Genomic DNA, 20,863 nt, shown 5'->3' on the forward strand with positions numbered 1-20,863 from the left:
TTTGGGAAAGCACATTATAAATCAATCTTATCAACATTAGGCTTTGTTTTCTATCTAACAATTAGTAAATGGGGAATTTTATACTGGTATGCCTTTTCAGATAGGCTATAAAGACAGCTGTCTGGTTTTTCCATGTTTTTTTAATGATTTTTATTTAAAACACACAAAACACTGCAGCAAAAATCCCTACAGCAAGACTTTCAAGAGACAAGCTGAGGAGAAGCTTGGAAATGGAAGCACATTCATATGGCTCCTGAGAGACTGACAGCTGAATGCAGTATTTTAGAAACCAGTACTTTTGCCTGGGAGCAAGAAATTCGAATATATTTTGGTAGCACAAATGAAGCCCATCTCATTTTTTACGAAGAGACCAATCTAGATGGTCCTCACAATGTCTCCAGAGAATGGCCCTCCATTCCACAAAACTCAGGTTAGCTTTCTTGACTGCTGCCTGATTTTTCAAGTCCAAGAAGAGAGGAGGGAGTTTGGTTGTGTACCTGCCTCCAGAAGAAGCCGCTTGCAGCTTCAGAGTCAATACAGATTCCCTCCTCCTACATGTGATCAGCTCCCCCCTTGCAAACAGTCTGCAGCCCTGCTGCAGGATCCCCCTGTTCTGTTGCGAAACACAGATCGTGCCAGGCACCTCCTCTGCAAGGCGTTGTAAATAAAAATGCCTCAAAGTGGAGCCAGTAGTCTGACACTGCTTTATCTGGGTTTTTTGTTGGGATGTTAGGTGCTGGAGGGGTCACTCTCAAGTTCCAGCCACCCCGAAGGCAAACCTGCAGCCCGCTGCACAGAGACCTTGCAGAGTGCACCCAGCTGGTGGTCCCACAGAGCCATGAGCACCTTATCCAACACCCACCCATTTAAGAGATGGAAGTGTGATGCCTAAATTAGCTGTACTCACAGACCAAAAATCTGAAGGAAAGATGATACTTTCCCAGAATTAGCTACTTAAAACACCAAGTAAATTTATAACATGATTCATCTAGGTGCAACAACTTGGAAATCAAGTAATCTATCCAGGCACCACATCTTTTTCATGATCTCATGCAAATGTCTCCTACGATTTTGGGCAGACCATCTTTCTGAATTGGCCAGTTCTGCTGCTCACCTGCTCATTGAGGCGAAAACAAGGTATCCTTTTGTGTACTGTGGGAAGGAGGTAAGGGAAGAAGTACATGAACTTTTTTTTGTATATACGGAATGAAATCAAAGCAGTTGTGCAAATCAGCCCACTTAGAGATCTGTTCCCCTCACACATACCAGTGTCCTCTGTCTAGCCCTGGGAAGGAACACACAGCATTTCCCAAAGGAAGCTGGCTAGCCCAGTGGGACCTATTCAAGCACGCAAATGATACTCCAGGCCATCTCCATTTTTTTCTCAACTTATAAAACACTTCCCTCCCAAAAAAACTCTGTCCCTTCCCTGCCCTTAGCTCTTTCAAGCAGTTCTCTCCCCTTGCAGCCTACTTCCAAAAAAATCCCCTCTGTAGCCCGTTAGACACCATTCTTCTTTCTCCAAATCACTACTCCTGTGCAGAAAAAAAAAACCCAAGCTGGAGTGCTGGTGCAGCACTCCCACCCCTATGGCACCTACAGGAGGACAACTGGGGAAGGTGTCTCCAGCTATGGTGTGTGTGATTGCCTGCTGCTGCCAGAGAGCAGGGCAGACTCAGCTCTGAAAATCCTGGTAGGGTACCAGGAAAGTCTGAATTTGCCAAATGGACTGGTAAAAAGCAGAAAAGCAGGATATGACTGTAAATCAGAAACCAAGCAGCTAAAGCAAGGTGAGTCTGGCCTTGCTTTAGCTTTCTGGCTGGTGGTGAGAAGGTGCTGAGATGCTGCCAAGGCTGGACATGGTGTTTGAATGTGCTAGGGCTACAAAATGACCATGTTGGCATTGCCCTGGAAACAGCAAGAAAGCCATGCTCTGAAAGCTGCTTTACAAATGGCTGCCAATGGCAATAGGACATCTGGAAACCACATGAAAGCTGCAGATGGTGGAAATGTGTTACGTGGGAAGTATGTGAATTGCTCAGTAAGCCTCTAGGAACTGTGATGGAAACTCCTACATGGTAGAGATCTTCTTTGGGTGTCTCAGGAAAGATTCTATCATCACAGTGCAAGCTAGAGCTTACACTCATGCAAAAATACCAGTGTTATTCTGGATAGGGAGATTGAGTCACCTTTCAATTTTAGGTAAATCTCATGGGCAGTTTGTGTGACAGAGAAACAGGAATAGAATGGCATATGTAAGTCATGTAATACAATCCCCTACAGCAGGTATAGCTGTACCATCAAGTCCTGCTGACAAAGCAATCTTAACCTTGAATTTAGAAGCTATTTTACCACTGAAGAACTGTCACAGAAATGTGGATATTTTCTGAGAGTACTAAGAGGTATATGAGCCAACATAATTTGAGTTTTTTATCTTGTCTTATCTTCTCCCAGTCTTTAGACAGTCATGGAGGAAAAGACAAATCCTGTAACTTAAAATTATATTGATTTATTTTCCCATTTAATATTTTCTGCTTAAGGTTGCATCATTTATAAAGGTTAAAGTCCTTCAAATTAATCCAATACAGCCAGTCTACCACAAATTCAGTTCCTGATATGAATTGTACTGTGAACTCAGGATGTTCTATGCTTTAGTCCTAAATTTGCTTCATTTTTCGTCTGCACTAGTTGTTCTAGTAGAATCTGGACTGAAGACTACTTCCATAAGAGTCTTAACCTCAAAGCTGAAATAGGTATGTTTGAGAACTAGCTGTGATTCCCAGGTGAGGGGAATGAGAAGATAAACATCTGTAACTGATGAGTCTGTATCACAGAGGCTGAAGTTCAGCATGTTTTCACCTGCAGTCCTTATTTTTGACCAAAGTTGAGTGATTTTGGTAATCACAGAAAAGGCTAGATCCATCATTATGACGGATAACTGAGGTTTCAGTGGCCAAAAAATTGGCACCTCTCAAAGATGTCGGAGAATGGAATTACTGCAGCAACTGTTCCTGCAAGCGTTGCCACTTATCTCCTTGGTTTTGACAAGAAGAGCTAAGCAAGGCTGCCCCCTTCCCCTAAAAAGATGGTTTGTGTCTTTGCTTCAAGCAGGGAAGAAAAATCTCCTTGTGTGATCTCTCATTATGTGATGAAGGAACAGCTGAAGTGTTCTCTGCACAGATCCACCTCTGAAAAGTTTAGAAGCAATTGAATATGATGTTCATGATTTTCCTTACAGATCTCACTCCTTTTCCTTGATTTAATTCCTGTAGCATCTGCTGGAAAACAGAATGGTTTAGGCACATGTATTCCTATTAACTAGCTAAGAGAGGTTTTCAAGCTCTGTTGGCCACTTCTCAGTTCCCAGAACACAGGATTTGCAGGAACTGCTCTGTCTTTGCTCCGTTGTTATAAGTCAGCATTTTCTGCTGACAACTTGACAATAGCATATCCTCATGCCTTTCTGATTGGTGCCTGAAAGCAGAAATCAGTTGCAGGGTTTGCTGTTTGTCTCTTCAGAAGGGACAAGAAGAAATGATGAGGAGAGAAAGCTGATCGGTTGAGAGGAAAGATTTTACGCTCCCTATGAGGGAACACCACCAGGAGGAGTTTGTGGGCAGGAACTGTTTTCCAGAAGCCTTCATTGGATGTTTTGGATATTTTGGCTCATGCAGTAACAGCACGTGTGTCATAACAGTCAGGACTGTCTTCTGTCAGAGGCCCATCAAATTCCAGAGAGTCCTGCGCTTAGTTTCTTACTGCTGATGCTGTATGGTGTTTTCAGGAAGAAAGGATCATGTGATGGAGAAGAGGGAGGCAGGGGAATAGAGGAGTGGATCAAAATAAATATGCAAGTTAGTTTGTGTGCTTTTTGATCAGTTGATTTAAGGGGGGAGTAGGGTGGAGAAAGCTTAAAATCACGCAGGGAAACTGTTGCCTTTGATACTGTCCTGGGTTCAGCAGTAGCAGTCATTTTCCTCCTTCTTAGTATCTGGTAAAGTGCTGTGTTTTTGACTTCCAGCTTGGAAACAGCACTGATAACACTGATGTTTTTAGTTGCTGCTCAGTAATGTTTAGTCTGACCAAGGACTTTCTGAGTCTCATGCTCTGCCAGGGAGGAGGGGAAGCCAGGAGGAAGCAGAGGCAGGACACCTGACCCAAACTGGCCAAAGAGGTATTCCATACCACAGCACGTCATGCCCAGGATGTAAAAAATGAGGGCAGTTACCAGGAAGGGCTAGATCACTGCTCGGTCAGGCTGGGTATTATTCTTCTGGTGGGTGGTGACCGGTTGTATTCTCTTCCCTTGTTATTTCCCTTATCATTATTAATTAGTGGTAGCAGCAGTTGTTTGTGTTATACCTTAGTTACTGGACTGTTCTTATGTCAATCCATGGGAGTTACATTCTTTCAATTCTCCTCCCCATCCCTCTGGGACTGGGAGGAGGAAAGCTGGGGGGGAATGAGCGAAGACTGCGTGGCTGATTTACTGCTGAGCTTAAACCACGACACATACCCATGTCTTATTTTCAGACATGTTATCCATTAGCAATAAAATAAATCCACATGCCAACTACAAACATTTTTGGGGTGAATGCACATCTGGCAAGGTGGTGTTCAAACCCTGTCCTGCCTGACTGACCTGCGTGGCTGGCTTGAACTTCAGAAGTGGATTATATCTAAACCATGACCACTTCTGCATCAGGAGATATAGATCTGTGGATGTGGCTCTGTTTCCTTTTAAGAAGTCTACATTTTGCATCTGATAGTGGCAATTGGATGTTGAGAGAAAAACCTGTAGTTTTGCCATGGTACATGCTTACACGGCTTCCTCCAGAGCTTTTGGTGAAGCATTCATTTTGCCTATCAGAAAAACTTTTTGTCAAAAGTTGGTTGGCCAAAATGATGAAACAATACAAAGCCAGGAGTTGCTTCCTTCCTCGTGTGACTCAATGTAAAGTGTCATTTTTACATGTTTAAAATACATACGCTAATATACAGATGGACAATGTTGCTGACAGATTTGATTTATGTTGATTTATGCAGATTGCTACTGAAAAGCTAAGACCCATTAAATCTATTTCTTAACCTCGCAATAGAGGGTTTGCAATACACAAGTACACTGAGCAATGATTGCAGGCTGACAACTAAAGTATTCTGGGAAACTAATCGGGGTTGTAAGGAAATCTCATGGTATCGTGGTAACACGGGCCTAGAGACAAACACATCTAGCCTCTTGGAAAGCACCAGGTAAATTCTAATCATAGATAGCATGAGCTGTGTTTCATTGTCCTCAAGACCACAAAAATGCACCAAGGCTATAGCTTACCCCTACTACAATTTCACCTCTCTGGATGTCATGCTTATTTTAACCTGGTGGTTTTCCACTTTTCTCAATAGGCAGACTCCTAGGGAACAATCCAGTGAAGATGTGGACCCTGTATCCTTGGTTTAAGCTTACTGACAAGGCATGGGCTCTTTCCAGCAGTGTTTCTCATGGCTTACTTAGAAGTAGCCCTTAGCCACCTAGCAATCTACTACAGAAAATTATCATATATTTTTAGAATAGTCAAAAGTTGGGCTAATAAGAAATCTCTTTGGAGATGGAGGACCACAGAAAATGCTTCTTACGTTTGAAATAAATGCTGTTCCTAGACTGTAACTTGAAGCGAGACTGACAATGTAAGTTGCTGTTAACAAGGCTGCCACAGGCACTGACAGTATTATTTGTTGTTTCTTAAAACTAGTTTTATATGTCATGGCTAATAATATTAGAAGGGCTTCAAGTTGCCTGATTTGTTCATGGGCAAGGGACTGTCAAAGAAATTACTTTCCTTCAGTAAGCTACATACATGTCTAAAAGCTTCAGGCTCCCTCCATGTACCAACAAGCAATTCTAATGATGTTGAAGAGGAAGGACTCCAAGTGCTTCCAGTATAACATTGTTCATAAGAGGATCTAGCTCCATTTTGAATTAAAATGTAGGTTTTTTAGGAACAGATGTGTATAAGATAGGAATTAAGTGGAATTAGCTTACTATGGAAATAAGTTTTTGATCAGCCTTTCTTAAGTGACATCAGTCTTCATATAGCTTACCTAGTAATGCTTCTTTGTTTTTCTACAGAACTTTGGTAATTTAGCCAAAGGGTTAATGTGGCTTGTTGTTTTCAAAGGACATGGTAAATAATAATAAACAGTAAGTAATAATACATATTTTTAATTAACATGTTCCTTGTTAATTACTTGTCCACTCTCTGAAAGCTGGAATAAAAGCAGTCCCCTAGTGATTTATGAAATGAGGGTGTGCTAAATTTATTTGGTGTCATGATTTTCTGTACTTACTGAAGTCTGTGTCATGACAGACTCAGGTTGTCTGCAGGTATGTATAACAGAAGCCTGCAGTGGCAAAAGTTTTGTTCGGCTGCATCAGACGCTCACTGGAAGAGAGAAAGTTAGCACTGAATTTGCATCTTGAGAAACCAGACATTTGAGTTAAAGTGGGAAAATGCACGTTAAGGCAGTGACAAGAAAGCCCTTTGAGTTATAGCTTTACAAATGTCTTTGCTCATAAACATGTTCTTTCTCTTTGTTCTGTGGAGTTGTACAAGAAGCCATTTGGAAGACTCTTTGGTTCTTAGATTATTAAATGATCTTGAAGCTGTTCTTGGATTAGGATATCTTCCTGCAAAATTGATGGTGGTGTGGGAGTTCGTTTATGTGGAAAAGTGGATTGCAAACCTGAGGATTTGTGACCACTTCGTTCTGAAAATTATGTGTTTAAAAATAAATAAGATATATAACCCATTTCAGTCAGTTTTCTTCCAGTGGGAAGCTGACCTGAAGGCCTTGGATTTTTCCTGTGCCTTGGTCAAGAGACAAACAAATTTAAGTTCACAGAAAGAGCTATCTTTATTACTGCTGCATCTAAAATAGAGCAATATATGGGGTTTTATTTGATAAGTCATTTCAATGTCTCCAAGCTACCATTATGGCTTTCTGTGAAAGCCTGTAAAAATAAAAATATCTTAGACAAAAATAACACTCTCATTCTAACACTGTGGAGTGTCTCAGTGCGTATTTGGCACATCCTCTGAGGCTGTACCAACAACAATCTGAAATAGGCTGCTGTAAAAGGCGAATCATAAAAATAAGCAGTATTTAGTGTCTTGTCCTGTATCCTTTAAGGCTTCTGACATGTACTGACTAAGTATAATTCACAGTGCTCATAGGATAAAATAGTGGGCATTAGAGGAGGTTGTGCAGTGATTGTCAAGGTCAAAGTCAGTTCTGAAAAAAAAAACCCACTGAGTCTTTGTTCTGTTGAACTGTTTCACAATACCTGCTAGCAAAGAGCAGCTGCTTGGTTCTTTTTTCAGATGTACTGATTTCAAGTTTCTTTTGACACGCCGTAGTAAAACATGTACCTATAGGATTTGTAATAGAAGAGCATTTTACAGGCTCTTGGTGTGAATATGCGTAACTTCATCAGAATAAACAAGGTGTATGCTATCCTCAGAACTAAGGGACATTGTTTAAAACCATCTTTCCTAAAATCATCTGCCTTAAAGACTGCATGAATACATGAAGATATTTCTTTTGGGGGCAAACTACCATAAAATGCACTTTTTCAGCTTGTTTGAGATTCAATGTATGCCTTCACAAGCTAGTCTTTCATATGCCATGCAGAATGGTAACACTTTTGAACAACAAAAAGACAACCAGCAGTTTTTGGAGGCCTGTAGGAGTGAACCAGCAGCACTGACCCCACTGCAGGTGAAGCACACCACCAAGAGAGCTCTCTGTTTTTTTTCAGTTTCTCCAGAGGCACCAGATGGCAGCATATTTCCCTCACTCGAGTGTGATCTCATCCTCCCGGATTCACTCCTGGGATCATCAGGCTTTGAGGCCATAAGCCGCAATGACCTCAGCTGACCTGCACCCCCTCTGTCATCACCTGCTCTTTTTCCTCACTTTCACTGGATGCGCGGAAGGTGGTCTGAACACAATCAAGGCTCTTGAAACTGTGATTTCCATTTTGCCTGTGCAGGTCTGAGAGTCCATAAGAATCATCAGCATACAGGCATGTGAAAATTTAGACCCAGGGAGTATGTCTCCAACATCTAAATTTTCCATATCCTCTAAATATCAAGTAACATGCAGTTTATTTGATTTTTCTTTTTAACTACCTCCTCTTTCCCATGTACACCCATGCACAATGTGATTCTTGTTTACAAGCAAGTTTTGCTTATGTTCTTTTCTATAAATGTTGTATTCTTTGAATCTTGTAATAATATTTCATTGTACACCAGTTATGTGTGACTAGCTGTGTGACTAGGCTTGTAATCTCTGTAGCACCAATTCTGTTCTGCACAAATAGGCTGAGGCTGGGCAGGGATTTTGAGAACTTTGCAAGCTTTGGTTTCTTTTACAGTTACAGGTGTGACCTAAAGCTTTGTGGGCTGGGAATTCTGTTGTTACACTGCCCTCTGTCCTGCTTCTTCCCCTCATCCTCCTGTTCTTGCTGATAACTCCAATGCTGTTTTATCAGTGGTTTTGTTGTAGAAGTAAAAAACGGAAATCCACAATGTTCAGCTGTAGCAAAATCATCCACCTTTGAACTCTGAACCTGCAGCACTGGGATGCAAATGTTTAATTACTTGAACTATGTGACTAACATCTACGGACAGCAGAAGAAAGGCTATTTATCCTAAATAGGGCTGGGCCCCAGAGGGTGAAGGAGTAGCCCTGGCTGCTGCTGTCTTCCACTGTTACTCCATTGGGTTGCTGGTGTTTTTGCTGTGGACTCCGTTAATGCTTAACAAATGCTATGAGCTCAGCACTAAACTATTTGTGGATTGTTTTATTTATTAACTTCTGACAAGCAGCCCACTATTTCTCTGAAGAACATATGTGACAAGGGAATTACTTTTTTTTTTTTTAATTTTTCAAATTTAGGCAAATTCACCATGAGTGTCACAAGATACGCGCACTAGTTACTTCAACAGCTCCACCCTTCCTCTTACTCAATACAAACAGTTATCTGTAAACAAGCAGGAAAGAGAGAGGGAAGAGAACTTCTCAAAGGAATTAATAGAAATCTTGTATGATGAAAAGGTTAGGCTGCATAAATTTGGAAAAATGTTATTTTCTTCTTTTAAAAATATCCTAAAAAAAAGGGGGGGGGGGGGGGGGGGGGGGGGGGAAGGATGGGGATAAAATTCCCTCTATTTTTCTTTCACTTTCTTGTAGTAATTTGTTTCCAGTTCTGTTTTTTTTTCTGTACTTTGGTATTAGCTAATAAATCTCCACAGTTTTTAAGGATGGATTCAATCAGTTCAATCCCTTGTGCACAGTTGCTTTGCAAAGTGGAAGAAAAATTAACTGTAAATACTTTACTAACACTGTAATTACTAACCAGCACCTTGTTTGAGAAAGATAATGAGGTATCTGTGATGAGCTTTGCAAGAGGAGAGGTGTTGAGAAGGTAAAAAGAATGTCTGGTGTCACTCTGTATGGATCATTACAGCTTGGAACTGTGACAACTAACCAAAACATGGGGGACTATAAACAGGAATGCAGTGAGCATTAACTGTGCAAGAAGAAAAAAGCAGTATAATTTGGCACTCAGTAAAACTTGTATCTGATGTACAGCTGTCTGTGCAAATTCCATTGCCATCCTGGAAGATTTCTGTGCTTTCCCACTACGTTTACCTCTACCTATAATGAATTAGGAACAGTATAATCTCTGTAAGCTTTGATTCTTACTCAGTAGAATTGGCTAAGATAGATGTTGTTAATCCTTTACATATGAAAGGTTCAAGTATCCTCCTACATATAAATTACAGAGAGAAGATTTGTTTGTTTTGTGAAGTCTAACTGCTATCTACCATTCACAGATGGCATCTTGCACAGTAAGTAAGAGAAATAAGTGTAGGAACAAGCTGATGAAATCAGTGCTTCCCCTTGCTGCAGTCCAGAATGAAAATAGAGCAAACACGGCCAAATTCTGCCTAGTAGCAAGCATCACGGTTTTGCTTCTAGACTGGCATGGCTTACTGACTAAGGACAATGCACCTGTGAAAATTCAGGCATGCAAAGAAATGTACATGTTAGCTTTGAATGGACTGAGATACAGACCCTGGTTGTTTTGTAGCAGAAACACTCTCCACTGACTTCAAGCTCAGCCTTCACTCCAGGGACAAAATATTTCAGTCTGGTATGTGACAGAATGTAACTCAACATACTTTTCCTTTTGTGTATACATTATTCCATGTTGTATGCAAAACGTAGTGAGCACCCTCAAAAGGTATCCCCTGAAAGTAAGTCTACAGTTTCATGTTTTGACCCTTGTCATTTTCCCTTCCTATTCCTGTAACATTTCTCGTATGGCCTCAGCCATAGACAACCATTGGTTGGGTGTTTTTTTTTGCATAGCTGACAGTGACAATTCTGTTAGCATATGATGTGGGAAGGAAGCTGCAAAGAGCAGTTGGGTAGAGAGAAAGTGTTTGGGAAAGAGCTTGTTTAAATGCTCTACATCCAGAAAGTGGAGAAAAGTAGGCATTTAGTTAGGAGGCACAAAACAAGATACACATGGCATAAATTTTAAGTTTTTTTTTTCCAGGGACACAAGAATACCAACTGTTGAAGAGCTTCTGCCACTTATCATATTACAGTGATAGGGATATGATGACATACTGTATATAATTTCTCTTACGGTGTCTATTCTTCACAGAAAAAAATACAGGTATTGCAAAGGGCTAGTCAGTCCCATTCCAGCCCCACTAGCCCAGGCTATTCTGAGTTGGACTAAATCTTGTTCCTGTTAACACAGTGAATTTAGGGATGCGTGAAGACACCTTTAGCAAATAAAGACAATGCTGTATTGTGTAGGCAAAGAGGTTACAAACTTGTCCTTGCTTATTTTGTTTTTTCTTGGGAGAAATGGAGTTCGCTTAAAGTTACACTTTATCTTAAGTGAGTGCTCCTTAGCAGCTGAATTAGCCTCACTCCAGACATCCATGAGTCTTATGCAGAGGTCTCCTCCACCTAAATGGGAATACAATGATTTCCACTGTCAGCTGAAGAGCAGTACATCAGCCAGCAAAAACATGAAATGTATTTACATGTTTGATGCTAGCAGCCAGAGAAGGAAGACGGGGTAAATGGGGTTTACTCTGTTTGCCCTTAAGTACAACAGGGTACATGGCTTCATTTAGAAAGACCCCCTAGTAGAGGGAAGGGGTAGAATTTGCCAGTGAAATACAGGGTCTTGGATGATTTGTTTATTGCAGCTTTTACCCCTGCAGCCAGATTCTCCAAACTACTATTTAGTTTTTCAGTGAAGACTTCAGAAGGGATTTTGTAAATGAAAACCCACCCCAAACAAAACTGGCATGGGGTGAAAGACTGCTAGGTGCTGATTTCTTGATGGGTATGAATTTATAAGTGACTAGAAAAAGGCAGAAGGGTATCTGGTCACACACATGTGGACACACCTTTGCACCATTCCCCGGGAGTATCCAAGCAGATGAGACTTTGCCTCAGGGTTGCAGTGTGTGCAACAGCCTTTGGCTGTTGGGAATTTAACTGAACTTCTGGCTTAATTAGGAAAAGAGTAACTATTTCAGTGTTTAAATATTTGGATTGTATGGATGAGATTGGCCAGCACAGATGTACAACGCTTTCTGTGGTCAAAACTACAGTTATCTAAGTGGACTTCCCCAAGATGTACACTTGACAAAAAACTAAGGGAGATCACCTCAACCCCAAACCGAAGGTGGCTTTCTTGCTCCTGCGCTGACCAGCGGTTCCTTCCTCATTCCACAAGCAGGCTCCTGGCTGGGATAGCTCTCCTCCCGCCACGCTGGATAGCCTGTCATCCGCCTGGGCCTGTGGTGAGGGATTGGCGGCGGGGATAGAGGAGAAGGGGACGCCGGCTTGCAGTGCTAGGGAAGTGGGATTACTGTCAGAGGACGGGGAGAAACCAAACTCAGAGCTCTAAAAAGTAAGATAATTATAAAAAGCTCTAGAACTAAGAAGGGGGCCTGTGCGTCTGTCAAGCCGACCCGATCTGGCTGAGCAGAAGAGCCCCTCTGCGAGCAGCCTTCTTGCTGAGGGATCGGGGCGGTGACCCGGTGCCTGAGGGGCTGGTCCCGGGGCCCGCCATTACGGACCGGCTCTCCTGAGGCGGCCTCCTTGGGCCGCGGGAGCAGCGACGACAGCAGCCAGCCGGGAGGAGGAGGAGGAGGAGGAGGAGGAGGAGCGGAGGGAGGAGGCAGCAGGCAGCGCTGGCAGCCGGGCGGGGAGGGGGCATTCGGCGCCGCGGAGGAGGAGGAGGACTAAGATGGCCACCAGCCGCCGCGGGGAGCGGCCCCGCTCCCTCCGCCTCGCGTCGCGCGGCCCCCTCGGCTTGGCCCGGCGTTGATGGGGCCAGAACGACCCCAGCGCCTGGACGCTGCAGCGGTGGCGGTGCCTCCCGCCGGAGCCCGCCCGGGCCGCAGCGGGGGAGCCGCCCTCCCGGCCCGGCCCACACCGCCCGGCCGCGGCCACCCCGTCGCGTAATCCCCCCCCTACTCCCGACTCGTGCCCGCGGAAAGGAGCGGAGAGAGGCTAGGAGACGAAAGGAGAGACCACCCGCTGCCCCCTCCCCGGCCCGGGGGGCCGGGCCGGGCCCGGCACGGCACAGCGGCACCGACGGAGACCCCCGCCGCCTCCCGGTGAGTGCCTGGTGGCCCTGCCGCCTAGCCCCGGCGCTTTGTTGTATCGCCGCTGGGCCCGGCTGCGCCGCGGGGAGACCCGCCACCTTCTCGCGGGCCCGGCGCGGCAGGCTGCAGCCCCCGTCCCCGACGGGGTACTGGCCCCGCTTGGGACGGCTCTCCCCGGCCCGGCCGCAAGCCGCGGCTATCGCCCCATTCCCCGGGGATGCCATACGGCCGGGCGGCCGCCTCCCTCCGTCGCCGCCGGGTTGGAGGAGGGGGCGACGTCGCAGGTGCCTCGGGTGATGGATCATTGTCACTGCACGGGCAAACACCCCTCCATCCCCCAGGGGTTTTTAATGTTTTATTTCAGCGGCCGCTCCTTGGCCGCTGTGGGGCGGGAGGCTCAGCCCCGTTGGGCTGAGGGGGGCGGGCAGGGGTTGTGGCGGGGCCTCAGCCACCGCGGAGACGGGTGAGGGAAACCTGGAGGGGACGACGGAGCCCCGCGGGCGCTGCTGCGGCGCTGGGCCGGTCCGGTCCGGCGGCCTTTGTTGTGGCTGGGGAGGACGGTTTTCCCGCGGGAGCCCCGATGGAGATGCGGAAGGGAGGCCCCTGGCCCCAGCCCTCGGGTGTGCGGGAGGGCCGGCGGGGAGCCGGGCCGCGGAATGAGGGGAGACCGCCCGCCGCCCTGGGCCAGCGCGGGGAGGAACACTGGCTCGCAGGCGGGTCGTGGGGTCGCTTTTTTCTCCTGTAATTCGATTTTCATTTTTTTTATGTGGTTATTTTTGTGGCAGTCCTCGAGCTACCGATCCAGTGGTGCGTCAGGGACATTCAAGTTAAAGTACCCATCAGATCCCCAATGCATCCTGGGGGACAGGGAGGTTGTGGCTTCTGAGAACTCTGGAGCATTGTGTGTGGGGATTTCCGCAGATGCTGAGGTACCCGCTGCTTGTCTTCAGCGTCCTGGGAGGTGATCCACATAGATGAAGAGGTTTGAATGGAGGCCAGTCAGTGGTGCTGGGTGCTGAGTCCCTGTGAGCTGTTCACCTTGAAAGAATAGGTCCCTAAATTCTAGCTATGCTTGTGTATGCCTCCATAGAGAGAGACTTATGAAAGAAATTGTGCAGAGGATTAAATGTATTTTGACCTGTAGTTTCATGGATAGTCTAACTGAAATTTCTTGGCTGGCTCCCAATATTTCAGTGTAGACCTGTGGGTCCTGGCCTAATTTTAATGGTTGAATTTTGGTTACTTGGCAGTGTAGGTTTATGACAAGGTCTGTGTGTGTCCATGTATTGGATCATGTACTTTTACTATGGACAACAAATGGTAGGCTTACTGTTAAGAAGAGTAAATTTCATATGCTGTACCAAGCACATATGACCAGCTAAGTCACAAGTGGAGCCGGAGCTGTGTTGTTACCTGGTGCCTGTGCACAATTGTGGTTGTACAGCTGTATGATGTGCCTGAGCTCACAGATTCCCATGGATCCAGGCTGGGCCTGGAGGGAGCCAGCTTGATTGCATCCTTGGCACATTTTGGTGACAAGCTAGTGGCATCTTGAAATAGGCTATATGAACAAACTGTACAGTTTGTGTGAATTGTCATTTCTGCAGTATTTTGCTCATGCTACGCAATGTTGGTAGACTTGCAGCATTTACAAATATGAAAGTTACAGTTATGTGAATTGTTCAGTTGCAGTAAGCCAACCAAATCCTTCTCTATGCTTTTAGATTATAGGCAGGCATGTTTATGAAACAGAATGCTTTGGGCACTGGAAATGTGCATTGATGTTAATATGGCATTGTGCCTTTGCTGTATGATCCTGGTCAAGAAGTGCTGATAATCTAGCTTTGGCTGTTTATTTGGACTATGTGTAGGCATCTTCACACTATGTAGTGTGGATCTGTTCAGCTTAGTTGGAGCCAATGCTGAAATACTCAACACCATTGACAGCAACATATTTTAGGTAGAATGCCTCAGATATCGGTGGTGGTAGACACCATCAGTGAATGGTATTTTTCAGTTTGGTATGTCTTTGCTAGGAATTGAATGTGTTTGTTTGCTTTCCAATCCACTGTGCAGTTTTTAGGCTGCTAGACTTGGAATACAAATGTAGTATGTTTTGGGTTACATGGTTGCAGCTTTTAGCCAGCTAATTATCTATTTGACTCAAATTTAAGCAAGTTAAGCGTAATACTGTTGTGATTTTTAGTATTTTAAGCAGCCATTTAAAAATGTGTTACAACATTTCTATCTCAAGGTTTAAGTAAGGGTTATTATGTCCAGTCGATTGTTTATTTGCAGTTTGATGCATTGAGATCAGCTACTTGACGGTATCATGTGGTACAATGTGAAAGGAACTCATTTCTTTCCTTACAAGCAGTAACAGAAAGAGGCTAAGTAACAAAATTATTGTAATTTCAACCTGGAAGTAACAGGTTTAGTTAGAAGGCTATGTTATCTTGTTCCATCTTGCTACATGAATTGTCTGAGAAGCTGAGCTAACAGTAATCTGAGTGGGTATGAAAACCTTGGTACTTTGTTTACTGGAGCTGTACTCCCAGAAGTGTACACAACAAGCAGGTCTTCAGGAGGTACTGATGTGTGTTGCTGTTACAGTAAGACTGGCAGATGTAAAATGCATTGTGAATTCTTCTATTTCATAGTTCTCTGCAAGTGTTCAGTTGGAATTTTTAGCATACGGAAGACTCCTGGAATGCTTCATGTGCAGAGTATGGCGTGAGTGTGGGCACATGTTCCGCTTGCTTAGGAGTGTCATGAGATTGTTTGGAAACTTTGGTGTTAGAGCATGAAGTTTCACTTCCCAAATACTGATGTTAGCTGTTTTGTAGCATTGGGTTGTGGGAATTTACTTCTGTTTCTGAAGATGTGCTAAGATGAGGAATGTAAAGAAAAGCCAGTAGTTCCCCCCTGTTAAATTGCTGAAGGACAAATCTGCTGATGTTGATTGGCAGTTTAGTTCATGTTTGTGAGTGATTTTAAGTTGCTGTTGCAAAATAGTGGAAATACTGTTTCAGCAGTGGCCTTTGACTTGCATGACTTCCTGCTGTAAGGAAGTTTTGTATTGTTTGTCCAAAATAAACAGATTTTGGGGAGGGTGGATACGGTATGCTATGAGGAACCATACATCTTAGTCACAATTTACCCGGTAGTGCTTGCTTTTCTGATCATTAGAACTGTGGAAATCTGTTCTTATGGTATCTTACTGGAATTAAACTTGCATTTTGAAATGGGGAATAGAATCTTTTGTTGGTCTGTAGTACAATTTTTGGTTATGTGTGTAGGGAGGGAAATAAATGGTTTCTTCATGGCTTTAATACTGAAGCTTTTAACTTCACTGGTTTCCTCCTTGATTCTTTTTTGTTGGTAGTGTTGCTAAGTGCAATAGTACAACATTTAAAATGCCCAAGTTGCGACAGATACTCATGCTATTAGTTTCTTTGTGTTATTTGCAATAGTGATTGTTTTAAAAAAATCTTTACTTGTTGTTGCTTATGTGTCCTGAGGGGCCTACAACTTGGGTTGTAAGTGTGAGCCTTCCACACCCTTCAGTGTTGAAGGGACTGAGGCACACTGATGTAAGATTGTCACGTGTCTTACAAACAGCTCACTTCTTTAACACTGTAATTTGGTTTCCAGTTTTCATCTTTTAATAAACAGTTTCACTCTTGTATAACTTCTGTTATCTTCTATTGAAGACTTTATATCCTGCGTCTGGGCTGTTCACACCTTGTCCAGGCTGGGCAAGAGAGGACAGAACATAATTAGAAGGCCCCTGTGCATATTTGTTTTAACCAGCTGCCCCACAGACAGTATAGAAAGCATTGGTGGTGTTTCCTATAATCCTGTTTGCACTCTCATTGCCAAAACTTCTGAGGTTATGTATGAAATTCTGCTGGCGGCTTGTGACATTTTAAGTGAAGTCATTAGTGAGGATGTGGGAGCAGCATCTTGACTTGGGTGATAGCACTGCAAACTTTGCAAGACTGAATATGCATTACTGGTGATCCAGCCTGGAGAGCATCTGTTTGGCAAGCAGCTCATGTTTTGTGATGCAGTAGTGCAAGCTTCTGCTTGTTGCTCACTTCCCCTCTGTTCTTATTGCAGGTAAGTGCATACAGCACCTTGTGTTTGGGTCACCTGTTGGATGGTGGGAATGACTAAGCAAAGTTAGATAATCTGTAGCACAGTTGTTGCATATCTTGCTTTGTCTTTTTGCTAATACTGTGTCAGAGCTTAACAGAAGGAGGAATAGGAAATACTGTATAAAATTATTGGGTTAGTACTGTGTAGCATTTTGTGACTTCAAGTGGCTTGTTTACACCCTGTATGTTGATTTACTATTGGCCTGTAATTACAAGGATTTTGTTATGAATGGTGAAGGGGAAACAATCTTTAGCTAATTCTTTCCTCAGGTCTTTTGTAAGTGAAGATGATGCTCATCTTTTGGGGTGTTTTTTTCCTGTGGACAGCTCTGGGGCAAAATTTTCTTATTTCTGTTCTGTATGGAAATGTGCACTGGACATACTTTTTGCCAACTGTGCTGATGTTTTTGTGATTTTGAATGACAGCAGGGAATCTTTTTTACTTTTTAATTTTTCTCTCCCCACCTGTGGAACAAAGCTGTGAGCATGGAAGTAAAACTGTCTGTATTGAGATTTTGGGGGAAAAAGTTGTTTGACATTTCTTTGGAATTGGATTATTCCAGTGAAAGCTACATGTTGTGTTTTGGGATCTTTCCCTTTTGAGGGAAAATGATTTTGATTGCTTTGATGACTTTGTTTCATCAATGCCCTGTAATGGTTTTCTGCATGTCTTAAGCATGTGACTTCTCCTTCTTCTGTCATATTGCAGAATGGGAACAAATTTGCAGAACTTATTGTAGCACATGTAAAAAAGTATCTTCTAAGATTTCAAAAGTAATAAAACAGTGTTATGCTAGGAAATAGTGAACTCTGTGGAAGAAATGAACAATAAGGGATGTTGAATGGGACACAGTCACATAGCTTCCTATTTTTGGGTAAAAAGTAATGTAGGAAAAAGATAAGATGGATGCATCTGAATTATAGCAGTCAGATACGCATTAAAAGACTGCTTAGTTCTTGTATCTTCACAAATATTGTTATTTCCATGTCATGCAATTTATTACCATGCTACAAGGAAAAAGCTTTGAGCAGGTTGGCTAACTTAGTGTACAGACAATAGTACATCTGAAAACACATGAAAGAAGTGGAATTTCCAGATGGCTGATTTAGTCTCTTTCTTGCTCTAGAGAAATTATAATATTGCACTGAAAATACATAAGAGTTAAACTTCCACTTTTTCAGGTTGGGTGGATATTCCTTAGTTACATGGCTAACTTAAGCTTCTTGTACTGAGCCTAAGACATGTATCTGAGAGAAGTCAGACCTTTTGGAGATGGCTTTTGCCTGATTTCTTCCAGCAACTTTTTCTGTGAACTTCCTAGTTGGTAAAAGAAGTTATTCCCTCTCTTGAATAATTTTCTTTTCTAATGGTCATGTGAGTTTTGGTTTTGGATATGCATATAAGGCTTTCTAGTGAAAGGTTTCAGAGTAGGGGAGCAGTTACCAAAACTGATGCTCAACTTAAAGCAGCTGTGTCAAGTAAGCAAATAGAGGAAAGCAAAACCTTCAGAGCTTGCAGTTTGGTAATGATGAGATAGGCAAGTGGCTAGAAAGGGAAGATGTTCCAGCATATACCTTAGATGTTTTTTAGGGTCCTTCGTTTCTGTGACTTAAATGAAAATGTGCATCAAGAGCTCGTAAAAATGATTATCTGGCTTTCTATTTCACTACTAGTTTTGTCAAAGTTATTGCTGTGCGTTGGGTGTTAGAAAGTAGCTCTACCTGGACTATTTTGCTATTTTTTTTGTCAGTGTTGCGTTGACAGGTGGAATTGTGTTTTATGTTCTTACATTACCAGATGATTTATTATTTTCAAATGAAGACATAGTAAAAATCTCTGTATAATTCAAAGCAGGGTGGTTTGATTTGTGTAAACTAGTAGCTGATGGGATGTTGCTTCAAAAAGTAGAGTATATTTGAATGTCATGGTGATAAGTAGTGTTGCTTGGGGCACCTAGCTCTTGCTGTGAACCAGATCTTAACTCACAGCTGGACTGTAATAGAAAAAAGTGCTTTGTACACCAGGGGATTCCTGAAGTTTGTGTTTGGTTACTTGGCAGTGTAAGTCTGTCCCTTTTTTTTGTGTAATTTGAGATTATGAAGGGAAATTGCAGGGCTAAGAAAATGGTTGGGGTGTTGTAGAGTTGTTTGTGTTGGAAGTGACCTTAAAGATCATCTAGTTCCAACCCCTTGCCACAGGCAGGGACACCTTCCACTAGACCAGGTTGCTCAGAACCCCATCCAGCCTGGCCTTAAATACTGCCAGGGATGGGACAGCCATGTCTGGACAGCCAGACTTCTCTTTGCAACCTGTTCCAGTGTCTTACCACCCTCATAGTAAAGAATTTCTTCCTAATATCTAACATGAAACTACCCTCTTTCAGTTTAAAGCTATTCCCCCTTGTCCTACCACTACATACCCTTACAAAAATTTCTTCTTCAGCTTTCTAGTGGCCCCCCTTTAGCTACTGGAAGGCTGCTATAAAATCTCCACGATACTTTTCCAGTCTGAACAAGCCCAGCTATCTCAGCCTGTCTTCATAGGAGAGGTGCTCCAGCCTCTGATCATCTTTGTAGCCCTTCTCTGGACTCGCTCAAGCAGGTCCACATCCTTCTTATGTTGGGGCCCCTAGAGCTGGACGCAGTGCTGAAGGTAGGGGTCTCACAAGAATGGAGTAGAAGGGCAATATCACCTTCCTTGATGTGCTGGTCATGCTGCTTTTGACACAGCCCAGTATAGAGTTGGTTTCTGGGCTGAAAGTGCACACTCAGATGAGCCAGGTCATGTTGAGCTTCTCATTGAGCAGCACCCCCAAGTCCTTCTCAGGGCTGCTCTCAATCCATTCTCTGTCCAGCCCATGTTTGTACTTGGGGTTGCCCCAGTCCAGGTGCAGAATCTTGCATTTGGCCTTATTGAACTTCGTAACATTCCCATGAGTGAATGTCCAGAAGGTATGCTGTAAAATAAACCAAAAAAATGCACACAGAGAGAATGCCTTTGCTTTTTCATTAAAAATATGACAAAATATCAACTTAGCTTGGTCACAAAACTTCTTTTAAAAGAGTTTTTGAGGGCTTGGATGGTGTAGAGTCCCAAAAGGGAGAAAGACTGTTCAGAATGCCTCAGGGAGGGTAAAGATCCTTAAGAAGGTTAATCACATAGAAGCGCACCTGGCATCATCAGCCTCTGCTTTTGTCTGAGGTTTATTAGACTGGCATGGAGTACTGGCCTTTGAGCTGTTCATAGTAGGTGGACTGCTTTGGTTGGATAATATGGTGGCTTCAGTGGCAGTGCTAGTTTAAGTGGATACTGCACCCAAACTGTGGTGAGCAAGGGAAGGCTTTCAGTTTTCCTGTGTGTGTTTGTTTTAACACCTGAAGCTTTTGAATCCTCACTGAATGGGAGAGGGTGTGCTTTAGTGCTCTGACTAGAATAGAAGAGAGTGTTTTCACTGCAGGCTGGTGATAACTGGACTGCTATTCACTGTTTTACTGCTCGGATTCACCACCTCCATAGCATTCAGAGTGCCACTGATGATCTTGGGACTTGTCTCTGCAGTTGTATTCTTGTCAAGACTTACTTCTAATGGGGTTTTATGGAGGTCCTTGAGTCTTCATGTGAGAGCCAGGGACAAGATCAAGGCCTTGCTTTGTATTTGCGTGAATGCACAGAGTACAGAATGTATTGCATAGTAGAATGACAGACAAAGCAGATAAGGAGTGTGTTTCTTAATGCAAAAATTGAGCCTCTTTTTGTTCTCAAGGTTGCTAACCTAAGAGTTAAAATGTCACAGTGCAGGCCCTCAGTAGTGAGATTGAATCAAGTTATGTCTTTTAAAGAGCATGAAATGTCTTTAAGAGCATGAAATAAATGGATTTCTTTTTTGATACTTTTGAGTCTTGGGCATGCAGTTGTCAATTTTTTCCCACAACTGTGAGGGCTACAACAATTTTGGAATCTTCACGTGGCAAGATGCTCAGAATTGGGATGTCATG

The 20,863-nt window shown here is 43.3% G+C and overlaps 1 protein-coding gene across 4 annotated transcripts in view; it reads left to right on the plus strand.

Moving 5' to 3' along the window:
- Positions 1-11,906: 11,906 nt before the first annotated feature.
- Positions 11,907-20,863, plus strand: part of WDFY3 (WD repeat and FYVE domain containing 3) — a 171,175-nt gene continuing 162,218 nt past the window's right edge. For 3 of the 4 annotated variants that reach the window (XM_057402030.1, XM_057402029.1, XM_057402033.1), the window contains exon 1: positions 12,295-12,719. The gene's annotated coding sequence lies outside the window, so the exon portion shown is untranslated. Of the gene's footprint in view, positions 12,008-12,294; positions 12,720-20,863 lie in introns of those variants that run through there. The other variant, XM_057402032.1, reaches the window with a different exon arrangement.

Source organism: Pezoporus wallicus, unplaced genomic scaffold (assembly GCF_028554395.1).
Source record: "Pezoporus wallicus isolate ANWC-B61680 ecotype Strahan unplaced genomic scaffold, APGP_CSIRO_Pwel_v1 contig_7178, whole genome shotgun sequence".
NCBI lineage: Eukaryota > Metazoa > Chordata > Aves > Psittaciformes > Psittacidae > Pezoporus > Pezoporus wallicus.